The sequence below is a fragment of the Dasypus novemcinctus genome, chromosome 6, assembly GCF_030445035.2.
Source record: "Dasypus novemcinctus isolate mDasNov1 chromosome 6, mDasNov1.1.hap2, whole genome shotgun sequence".
In the NCBI taxonomy this organism is placed as follows: Eukaryota; Metazoa; Chordata; class Mammalia; order Cingulata; family Dasypodidae; genus Dasypus; species Dasypus novemcinctus.
Genome location: NC_080678.1, coordinates 71,630,270 through 71,643,562, shown reverse-complemented (window position 1 = coordinate 71,643,562; position 13,293 = coordinate 71,630,270).

The following is a 13,293-nucleotide window of genomic DNA, read 5'->3' as shown; positions in this document are numbered from 1 at the left end:
GTCTCTAGGTACAAGCACAGAATGATAGAGTCAATTAAAAATAAAATGTCAGCTAAAAATCTATAAAAGCCTAAAAACTGCCCTTCACTCCTGTTTGTTTCAGAGACCCTTTTAAAGCCAACTCCAAACTCTTTAAAATCTGGCTTGCGCCTTCCTTCCCAGGACTGCATTCCTCCCAACACCCCTTCCCACCTGAAGCTCCAGCCCCAGGTTTTAATTGCTATATTCCAGTATATCTCTGATCTGTCCTCACTCTTCTGCATTTACTAAATGCATTCACTGAAGTCGCTCCCTTCACCTGGAGTGACTTTGCTTCCGCACCTCCGTCACCTCTGAAATCCTACCCATTCTTCAAAAGTAAATGTGACCTCCTACAGGCGCCTGGTCTTGATCATCAGGACCTGTATCTCAGTACTTCTCACCATCTGGCTTGTCTTAGAATTATACTTCCATGTTTGTGCATCTCTTATAAATTCTAACCACTTCGAATGACTTTTTTTTTTTTAACTCAGTGGCAGACTTTAGCTTGTAGTAAATAGTCAGGAAATGTTTATTGAACGTTTCTTCATGAAAGCGGGCCTCATTATGAAAACTGAGAAACCTTTGGTCTATTTTGATCTTTGACCAAAATTTTCAAAAGGGATTGAAAGCCTGAGATGAAATTTTGCAAATTTTATTATGCTGATATTCAATCTGTAGTTTCTGGCTTTCAAGGGTGAGCAAATGCCACTCAGAGTAAGTGGGGTTTGTCTGCAGATGAATTTCTTAAGGCTTCTTTCTTGAACTTGGAAATATCATGTGATATAATATGTAATGAGCAGTTCCTCTGAAAACTGTATTTTGTTTATTCACAACGACGTTAGACATATTAGGTAACACCCCTCTCCCCGAAAACCAATGCAGAATTTGAGCAGATGGGCAAACAGTTAGTCATTTGCTTACTGTTTGGCTTTGAAAGTGATGCCTTTGCTCACGTAAACCATTAGTTTAATAAATTCAACTCAAGGCAATAAGGTGTGATGGGGGTAGGTGGGCATTATGTAAGATATAAGCTGCATATTCAAAAAGCCCAGCTCATAAGGAAACAGGCTGCCAGTCATCTCATGTGAAATAGGAAAATGTATTTGGCAAGAGCATTTTCCAGCAACAAAATTAGTAGGAAAAAAAGCAAACCTTTTTCAAAAAAAAAAGAAGTGATGAAGTGGCTGTTACTACTAGAAGTGGTGTCCTAGTGGGGTGGGGTGGTGGAGAACAGATCAAGGGCAGTAACTCGTCGGTGGGGTTCCAGGTTACTGTATCTTAATCTGGATCCTTTATTGTCTTGGGTGAACTTGACTGGAAACAGTCAGCGTTATGGAAGAAAGGGCATTAGAATGAGTGCAAACCAGAATACAATCTTAAAAAAATTATTTATTGAACTACAACATAGATGTCAAAAAATCATAGGTGTTATAAAATGATCACCCAAAGCAGGAGAGATATTACAAGCACCCCTGAAGCACCCTCATGCCCCCTCCCAATCTTTCTCCTCGCCCTCTCCTCCCCAAAGGGGAGGATATATGCTTCTAACAGCATATATTAGTTTGCCTATTTTTGAACTTTTTATAAATGGAATCATACAGCATATAAAAAACATGTTAAAAAATAAATAATCCAGTTCAATTTTATAAGAAGAAAAAATGTAAATGTACCTTTCCACCAGTTTGATTTTGAGGGAGAGTAAGGGGAAGAGATGTACAAAGAGATGGCTACTTATATCTTTGTGTACTTGCCAGCGATCTATTGTTGGAATCTGTTAGTAAGTGCTGGTAATTATGCTGCACGAGCCACCAAATCTATGCATTTTTCAAGTTTTTTCTAACTCCTTCCTTTCAGTATGACAAGGCAGGATGTAGAAGCTGCATTTAGTCTTTGCATATGGAGGGTAAAACCTGAAGATAACTGAGCTTCAAAACCATGTCACTACCAAGATGGGTCACAAGAAGCTAATTTGGTTTGGTAGGTTTAATCAGAATTTCCTTTCAAATGCTTAAAGTCCATGTGGTTCTGGAACTAGAGGAACCCAATATCTGAGCAAAATTTGGGTTCTGTTAGCCAAAGTGGGGAGGACGGCTGTTGGGGAGGAAGCCAACAGTGTCCACCAGGATATCATTGCCAGGATTGTTATCATGTAAACACAGTGACAACAGAGAGCAGGATTCTTGAAGGCTAAAATGGTAAAAACCCACAAAAGTAAGCCCTCTGCTTATTTTCATGGATGGGACTGAATCCAACCCCCTCTCCAGCAGGATCTTGGAGGCTTCTCCTTCTTACAGTCTTTGGGGGTGCAAAGCTAGAACTAGAAACTAGTATTTAATAAATATGTTAATCTCTAAGCTTTGAAACAATTCTCAGAACTCTACGAAAGGTATAATTAGGACCAAAGAGGAAGCAGTGCAGTAAAATGTCACGCTTCAGTGCTTGGAGCTAGCTCAGAACTAGGTGTGCATCCCAGTTTTGCCATTAGTAGTAATGTGACTGTCTAGTGTCCCCTCAGTAAAATCAGAATGACAATGATTGCAAATGAGAACTAAAAGAGGCAATGTTGTTAAGTGTGGAGCACCTCGAGTGGCCCAGAATGGGCTCTCAGCAATGACAGCAGTCTTCTGTCTCAGTTTTCTCAAAGGATAAAAGGCAAGAGACATCTTTTCATGTAAGATATTGCTGACACTCCTGAGTAAATTCAATTTTTTCTTATCAAATTTTTTTCAAACTCTCTCTTTATCTTATGATTTTCGGGATGTTTAATTTCTCCCCTCCCTCCATTTTTTTCATTTTTTTAAATGAGAGAAGTTGTAGGTTTACAGAAAAGTCATGAGTAAAATGCAGAGTTCTGTATTACCCTCCAGTATGAACACCTTTCATTAGTGTGGTACATTTGTTACAACTTATGAAAGAGCGTTATTATATTTGTGCTATTTACTACAGTCCATACAGTTTTACATATGATTTGCATTAGGATTCACTGTTTGTATAGTATAGTCCCAGGTTTGTTTATTTTAAATTTTTATTCTAGTAACATATCCAACCTAAAATTTAACACTAAAATTCTCTTTGGCCATATTTTTTCAACTTCCAACATCATTGACATATGAGCTAGGGACTCTAATAGTTTAATATCACCTTGGTTTGCAAGTCTTGTAAAGTTGAAGCCAACCTGATAGGTTATAAGTCAAGTCCTCAAGATTAGGCCAAGCAAGGAAAAAGATAACTACAGAAAATTTCAGCACTTGTTTGGGGAAAAGGCTAGAGAAAAAGCATCAATCGAAAATGTGCTTTGAATCCATGTTACAGCTTAGAAATCTACCTACAAAAGCTATCTTTTACCGAGCAGTTACTATGTACCAAATGTTATTCTAAATATTGCATATATTTTAGTTTCATTTAATTTTCACAATGATCTGGTGGGTACTATTATTATCTTCTTTTAACAGATGGGGAAACTGAGGCACCAAGTGATTTATAGAATATGTCCAGGTTTACACAGCTGGTGGAACAGAGATTCTAACCCAGGCAGTCTGACCTCAGAGCCCATGCGAGTAACCCTAAAGGGATTCTAGCATTTAACAGGAAGACTCATGGTGAGTCTGTTGGGTTCTGGCTGCAGGGGCAGCCACCCGGCTGGGTCTGTGCCCTGTTCACCTCTCTGCAAAGTGACTCCCCACGATCAGTTAGCCTCCTCCAGACTGTGGACCACTTGCCATCCATGAGGATGTTCAACCTGGTGGTGCCTTGCTTTGGCTCCTTCTCTCCCAAAGCACACCTGCTGTGTGGCTGTAGCTTCCATGTCCCGGTGAGAAGTGTGCTGGCTTTGCACGGCTGGGGAGGTGAATGAGCAGAGCCAGTCTGCCTGCATCAGTAAGGTCAGCCTTACTACTTACAGAGGAACTAGAGCTCAGCACGGCTGGTGGGGCAACAAGCGAGTGCAGGAATATGTCCCTCAGACAGTTCTAAGTGTCTGCTATTGCCAGCAGTTGTGCTGGGCTGGGGGCTCTAAGGGTAAATGAGACATAGTCCCTGGAATTTAGAAGCTCAGTGTTCTATGGGGGAGACACTAGGGAAGTAAGCAAAGAAAGCACAAGGAAATGACTGCCTTTGTAGAGGTTTGGATAAAATACAACGAAACTACAAGGACTGGAGATGACTTTTTTTCCCATCTCAGGAAGCCAAGAGAAACATAACCAAACTCTCAGCTGTGTTTTGCCGAGCTCAGAAGTGCTTATCAGAAGATTCCAGGCCCCATTCCAGACTTTGAATCTGCATCTCTGGGGGTGGGCCTGAGAATCAGCATTTTAAAGGAGGCTAGCATTTGAGAACAATATCCTTGTCCTGTATGAAACCCAGGGTTCTGACAGAGATGGTCCTGTCCAGGTTTGGGGTAGGGAACTGTTTGGAACAGAGGGTGTACCAGACAGGAAGTGGCAAGAAATGACTCTCTAAGGATAGGTTGAGGCCAGATTTTGAAAATCCCTAATAAAGGCATTGGGTTTTTATCTTGTAATTGATGGGGTTCCAGTGAAGGTGCTGAAGCTAGAGTACGACATGGTCAAATCCTTGTTTCAGAATGGTAAAGAGAGAGAAAGCCAGGGAGAGCTATTAGCTTGTGGGTAGGTTGGCCAACCAAAGCAGGCACAGTAGAGAGCCTTGCTTTATAAAGATTATATAAGTCTACAGCAGGTAATAGAAAAAAGATGAAATTTTGCCATGATTAACCAGCACATTAGGTGTCTTGTATGTTGTTGATGCTTGAGGCATATTTCTATCAGCCCTGTGCTGAATGCTTTACATAATTATCTTAATCCTCAGGACAGCCTGACAGCCCAGTGAGATAACTATTTCATTTTACAGGTAAGGAAAACTAAGTCTTAATGAAATCAAGAAACTTGCCCAAGGTCACAAAGCTAATAAGTGACAGAACCAAGTTGCAAACACAAACAGTCTGATGACAGAGTTCACGCACATAGCCATCATGCCATCCTGCCTTACAGAGAATGGGGGCATTTCCTTGTAGTGTCTTCTTACATGCATATATTTTTATATGTTTATTGTTGTTATCTATAAAATATTGTATCCTATTATATTTACAGTATTTTGTCATATCATGAAAATTTTTTTTGTAAGCCTAATTTTAATGGATGCCTGATGGTTCACTGAATGGACATAGTACCATTTTTTTCTCATTTGTTATTCTCATCATTGGTACTTTGGTCCTTCCTAGGTGTTCATTAGTTTAGGCAATATATGTTTTTTATTGCTTTTTTTTTTTAAGAGGTTCTGGGGATTGAACCTGGGACCTCATACATGAGAAACAGGTGCTCAACCACTGAGCTACACCCACTTCCCATGCCCAATTTTCATCTGCTTTCACTTGACTACTAGAGAAGCTTCAAACTTTCCCATATTCTTGATTACTAATTACGTTTCCTCTTTCGTGAATTATCTGCTTGTGTACTTTACCTATTTATCTTTTGGAGGGTTTTAAAATGCCAATCCCCTAGGAGACTATCCTGATTTGGGGGACACTGAGAATGAGGGGATGAGGGAGAGAGAAAAGTCAGGGTTTGAGGAACTCATCATCACTATAGGTAAGATGGCTTAACACTTGCTCAAGTTCAGAATTGATAACTATGATAGCTGGGGAGATGATAAAATAACCCCTCTTCCCCCAGAGACAAATTGTGCTCCACAAATTAAACCACTGGTATACAGAAATATTTAAATGCAGAGTGTTGACTAGCTACTTCTATAGAAAGACAGCATGGGTGCCTGCCTGCAGGATCGCTATTGTAAAACCTAAGTTATAGAATGGATACCCTTAATTATTCCACAGTTTTAGGGAGCAAAGTTTGATCATTGTTTCCCAAAGTGAGCTGCCTATCACAGGTGTACAGATTTAGGTGGTACCTGGATGAATACTGCTTAAGTTATCTGCTTATTTTAATATATATTAGGAAAAATAGAACCAGCCCATTAATCTGTGTGATTTTACAAATATGACTGCAAAGAATGACAAGAAATTTGTTGTTGTTTTTTAAAAGCTTGATCAACTGGAAGAAAAATGATGAACAAATAATTGTATTAGTGGTACTTGGCTAGAATAAAAAGCACAAAGTTGGCATTCAAGTAATTGAAGTTTCAGAAACACAGCTTTACATTAGCATCATCAACATACATATCTAGAGTGCCTATTACATGCCAGGAGCCATGCTCAGCACAGAGAATACGGAGATGAAAGGACACTACTTCTTCCAAGAGCTCACAGTCAAGGCAAGGGAGAAGCGCATGTAAACTGGGATGTGATGAAAGCTGTACTGATGGGGAGAGAGTTCCCACTGAATGGTCAGAAAATCATAGGCAATAGTCATGAATTAGAATGAAACCACAGGTATCTTTCCGCTTAATTCCTTTTACTATGTACTCTCCTGGCAAGATGAAACTAAATCTTCCTTCCTTCCTTCCTTCCTTCCTTCCTTCCTTCCTTCCTTCCTTCCTTCCTTCCTTCCTTCCTTCCTTCCTTCCTTCCTTCCGTCCTTCCGTCCTCCCTCCCTCCCTCCCCCTTCCTCCTCACCTTCTCTTTCCCCCCCCCCTTCTTATCCTTATTCACTCACTTCACCCCTCTAATTCCACATTTGTTTTACGTGCCACCAAATTGCTGCCGACAAAGTGAAGCGCCTGGGATATCCAAGTAGTGCCAGAGGGCATGAGGGAGATGAATTATGTGTATGGGCTGGGATAACAGCCTCAACTGGTAAATCAAGTCTCTTGTTCTTCTCACCCTGATGATTTCCTTTAAAAATTCATCTTGGAGGAAGTTGGGTAACATTTCTTTTTCACCCTAGGCTTCTAGCTCACTCAGCTTTGAATAACAACTGGCCACTTGGATGACTAGGAGCCCTGCTGACTGTGGGATTGGGGGAAGGGAAATATTCCTGGGTGGTGGTTCACCAGCTATAATGAACAAAGAGACCTTGGAAGGATTACAGTGATCCAGTGAGATGTATTTTTATCATCATCCCCAAATTGATATGGGTACTTATTATCAAACAAGTTGTCATGTAAAGTACTTTGGGGATAAAATAGAGGCACCAAAGTCCCTGTCTGCAAGGACTATATGAAGAAGCTGGCTGGCAAAATAAATATGTATATAAGAATAATAACCCTAACCAAGAGAACAGATGAGTGTCCAGGGCCTATACAGAAGAAAAATGACATGACATAGGAGATTTGGGAAGAAGAGAACTTTGAGCATTCCTTATGTCTGTTGACTAAATGAATGAATGGATGGAAGGATGAACAAATATGCCTTGAGGGATATCTGGATATGATTTCAACAAGGAGAAAGACGAAATGAGGCATATGGTTAGAAGGGGATAGACAGAAAGAGAAGGGGAAAATCCAAGATGTGAAGAATAGAAAGCACACATTGTATTTGGGAGATGAGAAGGGTTTGGGGACCATGAGTAGAAAAGGCTGTGGTGGGGGAAACGGATGTGACTGAACCAACTGGGTTCCTTCCTACCATATAGGAGGTCCAGGGTTCAATGCCCAGGGCCTCCTGGTAAGGGCAAGCTGGCGCACACGGTGAGCTGGCCCACGAGGAGTGATGCCCATGCTGAAATGCCGTCACACAGGAGTGCCCCTCTGTGTGAGAAAGCTGCCCCACACAGGAGCGCTGGCTGATGTGGAAAGCTGGCACAGTAAGATGATGCAACAAGAAATGCAGAGGAGAGAAATAAGAAGACGGAGCAGAACAGGGACCTGAGGTGGCACAAGAGAGTAATTGCCTCTCTCCTACTCCAGAAGGTCTCAAGATTGTTTCCCGGAACCACCTAATAAGAATACAAGCAGACACAGAGGAAAGCACAGTGAATGGATACAGAGGGCAGACAAGGTGGGATGGGGGGGTTGAAATAAATAAAATAAATCTTAAAAAAAAAAGGCTGTGGTGGAGTGTTCATTTGGGGGTTTAATGGGAAATGGGGTGAGGGGTAGAGAAAAGCCTGTAAGGTAGTTTAAATGTCCTATCTGAAGGATAGTGGAGAGTTATTGGCATTTTTGCAAGAGAGGTCAGAGTGAGCTCCAATTTATTCTTTGGTAATATTGTTGTGGCAGCTGCTCAGAGCATGGGCTGGAGGAGGAAGAAACTACAGATAGGAAACCAGTTGGGCAGCTATTGCCATAGCCGGGTAGCAGTTAATGAGGGCTTGAATAGGGCCGTGGAGAGGAGAATGGGAGACCAAGAATGCAAGGGGCATTTTGGAAATAAAATTTGCTGGAGCCTGACAACTAACTGAATGCAGAGGGTGAGAGAGAGAACTGTGGAGGTTGGAGGAGAGAGGAAGTACCATTAACCAAGAGAGAACTGCTGCTTTGGGGGAAGTGTTTGGGAGTCTCCTTCATCTATGCATGGGGTTAAGCCAAACAGGACAGGTTTTTTTAAATTTAATTTAATTTTATTTTTATGGAACCATCATCACTGGCCAGGCCAGGAGAAACAGGGATGCTAATGGTTAACAGTGACCCGGTTGCAGTTGTCTGATATGAGAATAGGCATACAGACATTAGGAAGGAGGACTTGGAAGAGTGCTGAAAATACCAGTAGGTATCATTCTTGTGACTTGAGAAATGAGTATCTTCAACACGTCTATCCCTGTGCTTGCCAACTCTGTGCGCAGAACTCCAGTCTTGCCCTCTGTGTGCACAGAGTCTTCTCTTGTAGCCATTCACCAAGGTCACGGTCCTCGGTACTGGTCCCGTGCCCCTTACCATCCTCAGGGCCTTGATCTCTGTGAGGTGACAGCTTGCTAAACAATTCATTCATGCACTCAGTGAATAGTCACTGAAGGCAGGCCATGTGCCACGCACCATCCTGGGCACAGTTTACTAGTAAGATTATTGCAGTAAACAAACCAGACAAAATCCCTGCCTTCCTGGACCAGCATTCTAGTGGGGGAGGCAGACCATGAATAAAGTAAAAGTACTATGGAGAAAAATAAAGCAAGCGGTGAGTTATTTGTTGAGGAAGCTGCTGTTTTAAATAGTGTGGTTAAGGCAGCCTTGCTGAGAAGATGACATTCGAGTAAAGACTTGAAGGAGTGAGACGTGTCTAGGAACAGAAAGAGCATTCCACTTAGAGGGAACAATAAATGCAAAAACCCTGAGTTGGACATATGCCTGGAATATTTGAATAATAGTAAGGAGGCCAGTGGGGTTGGAGCAGGATGAGGGAGAGGGAGCATGTAGCAGTAGGCATGGAGGGCAGGTTTGAGGGGACCACCCCATCCTTGACAGTTATGTCTTAGCTGGATCTTCTGGAGACGATGCCTGAATCCTACAAAGTAGCCCTAAAAATGGGAATTTCAGTCCATCGGGAGGAGATATGTTTGGCCATCTTTTACTCATGGGTGGGTCTTGCCCTGCCAAGAACCCAGTGGATGTCTGGGCACAGGAAGTAAGAAAGAGGTTTCTGGTTGGAAAACACCAAAGCTCTTGTTCCACTTGGTAAGGCTCAGGCCAGCGATCGAGCCCCCTCCCACCCTTGTACTATCGTGCCTGGCAGAAGCCTGGGTCTTCCTACCAGTCTGCACAAAGCTGAGTCACAGCAATAGGAATCAAAATGGGTAGACTCTAAAATAAAAAATGAAACATTCACTCTGAAAAAGTAAGCACAGTCTTTTACTCCTTACACCTGAAGATGCATTTAATTTTCAGGTTCATTTTTATTCACCCTACACTGCAAGGTGGGACTGGGATGAAGCAAAGCATGCAAGCTAAAGTCCCTTAAATTCTGTACTTAACTTCCATCCCCACGGCAGCACAACAGCTTTCTGACCTTGTGGAGCCGTTACAAGTTTCAAAGAATAGCTTTTGAGATATAATTCCTCACTTATCTAAAAGCCGCGTTTGGTTAATGAAGAGGTTTATTATATGTCTCCACAGCCATTGACCATGCACTTGGGGAGGGGGGTGCTTTCTTTATTTCTCTGAACTGGGCAGCTCACTGCTTTCCTTCTGGCTGGGAGCCTAAACCCTTGCAAGGGCAGAGACCAGCACAGGAAGGGGGAGGGGGTGGAAGGACAGAAGGCAATGCCCATGGTGGAGTCATATGAACTTGTAGATCAAAAGAGCAGTCCTGGCTTTCAAAGACTGTGGCACTATTCATGAACCCGGTGACTGCCCGAGAAGGAACACAACTGCTTGTTGTCACCAAAAGATAAAAAGCCGCAGCTGGCTAACCCTACCCCCCCCACCCAACTTAGCTCCTCCCTCCCCGCAAGGAAGGTGGAGGCTTTGACTCCACTTGGCTTCATTAATTGGTGATAAAGGACAAACCCATAAAGTAGAACAAACAAAAGGAAATTGGCAAGGAGGGACACCAAGAGTCTCCTTTTAGAGAACACTCTCCGACCTGTGGTTCTCTTAATTTTATACCATTTACTTGGTGATGACGTGTCCTAGCTTTTTATCTCTAATGCATATGATTTTAATCAGAGGCATGATAGTTTTGGGACAGACCAACAGGACCTGCCCAAAGTCTCTCTCTGGTCAGAATATCTACTCCAACAATTCCCAAGGTGTGTTCCTAATTCCACATGGTGCCAATAGACAGTATGTGAGAACAAAGAGGGCTTCTTTCATCAAAAGAATGTTGGAAATGCTGCATTTAAACAATATTGAACAGCCTTTCTTGACTGCAAGACTTCCCAAAACTTTTAACATTCCTAAATGACAAAACGAGATTTTGTACTCATTTCCCAAACTTTGACCACCAGACTCATTTTCTACAGCATGTTCACATGCCCAAGGAGTTTACAAGACTTATCCAATGTCAGAGCTAGAATCACATGCTCTTTCCATTTGCCTGGAGATATACAGAATATAAAACTGAAAACAGGGGTATTCATGTGCCATGACAGTAAAAGAAAAGTAAATGTCAGATCTAAATTGTTAGGAAACGAAACTTGAAGTCTGTCCCTAAATGAGAGATGACATAGGTAGAATGTGAGAGAATGACCAGAGCCAAGGATCAGGGGAAGGCAAGGCAGTGAAACTACAGAAGACAAGGATCTAAGTAGGAAAAGCATTCATTCATTTAACAAACCCTTACCGAGTGTCTGTAATATACTAGTACCATGTTAGGGGTTGGGGGTGCAGAGGTGAACAAAGGCATGTTTATTAAAGTCTGCTCCTGAGGCATGCTCAGTTGGACTTCTATCTTAAAGGTGCTCCTAATACTTGGCACTCCCTTCCCCCTTAAGTAACCCTCGCCTCTGCCCTCCCACCCTGGATAAGGCCCAGTTTCTGCAGGGTGCAGGTGAGTGTCTGCTTGCAGGTCCAACTTTTGAGTTCTGACTTGTCCCGGTTACCGGCTGCAGGAGAGAGCAAGTCTATAGTTTGAATCATCTTTCTGATCTTCCCATTATTACTATGGAGGCGGAACAGGCAAGGGTTGGCTGGCCCTTTGGGCCTGGTCAATGAGGATCCAATTGGGCATGGAGCATGCGTGTCACTGAGGATGGGAGCAAGCAGCAGAGAGCCCTAAGATGTGGCGCGCAGGCCAAGGGAAGACTCTTCTCTTTTCTTCTTAACTGTGAGGAAGTCTGAGAGGCAAGCTTTAGTAACTTGCAAAGACAAATACACCTTTGAGGTATAAACCAGAATTCAGAGGTCAGGGGATTGAGAGCTTGTGAAATGCTTGGGAGAAAGAATTCCCTACGGGGATTAAGGTACTGCAAGTCTAAGCATGGTGGTCTCTCTTGAGCACTTCCGGGTTTGGAAGTCCCTCCGGGTCATGCTTCCAGACCATAAATTTGCCTTCAAGATCAGAAGCTCCTTTTCTGTAAAGTGGCACCTTATTCAACCAGCTGGAATTTTTTTTTTTATATGAAGCACAAGAGGGAAGAGGAAATTTGACCTTAGGGTTTTCTTGCCTCAAAAAGGCTTGAGTGGTCATATGTGAGCATTATTTCTTCCATTAGTGGTTGGTGAGGGATGGGGCTTGGTGTAGGTTATGTTTCAGACACCTAGAGGCTTTCTTTGGCCACCAGGAACATAAAAACAATCAGCCCGTCCAAGAGTTGTAAACCGAAATGTCTAGGAGGCCATGTAGATAATGTAAATGTGAAAAGTGGCTTGAGAGTAAAAGGTGAGGACTCTGTCAAAGTAGGGAGCAAATCCCCCAAGGAGGGCAGCTGCCACTCATCTACAGTTGATTCCTAGCAATATGAGTGCAGAGTTGCTTCTGGTTTTTCAAGAGAAGCTAGAAATCAAGATTTTTATGTAAGTTTCTAATCTTTAACTGTTGTCCATTGAACTCAAATTAGCACATGGGACAACAATGTGCTGCCAAACTGAACACGTCTAGAACCTGGATGCAGCTCGTGGACCATCACGCTGCAACACCTGCTCCCAGCTCCACTGTGAATTCCTTGAGAAAAGGACATGGTTCTTCTCCATCTCTGCTGGTTCAAAGCCAAGGAGTTGGGATCTGGCTGGAGCATGGACCACAAAGGCAAGAGGCAGGGAGAGGCACGCGGCAAAGCCCAGGGCGGTCCCTGGAGCTGAGTGGGAGAAGTGCCAGAATCTCATCTGTGAAACAGGAACTGACGATCCGGAGCTGGCAAGGCCAACAGGCTGTGGGTAGGAGATGCTGGGCTGTGGGCAGGAGACACCGGCAGTCAGAGGTTCCGGTGGCCAGGCTGTGTGGGGTCAGAGCTGCATTTAAAGGGCCAGTCGTGCACCTGCCAGATAAGACTTAGGGATGCCTGACACTGTGGTGTTTAAGACCCCAAGGGCAAAGTAGTTTCTGTCCTCACACTCTGGAGTCTCATTCCCCAGAACTACTTAGGCTCTTTCCTATATTCGCTTATCTATGGTATCCTCCTGCCTTGAAGCAAAACTAGGAACCAAGGACTCGGTTTCCTATAACTGATTGGTATGAAAAGTGTTAGGCATTCGATTGCCTTTCATTGTACAGTCTCATGAAACTTTATTATTTATACAAGAGAATAAAATTAAATGAAGGGAAACACAAAATTCAGTGAAATTATCTATTATTTAATACAATATTTGCTTTCTCCATTTCATCATTTATCCAGTGATGATGCTGATAGCAAATTGTTTTCCTAGCATTTTTAAAGAGTTCGGCTTCTTCAATAATTGTTTATTTTGCCTAATTTTCTCAAATATTTCTTAGCAAGTCTTTGAGTAACTAATTTGAATTTCTAAAATGGATACTACAGGTTCAATGTTCAT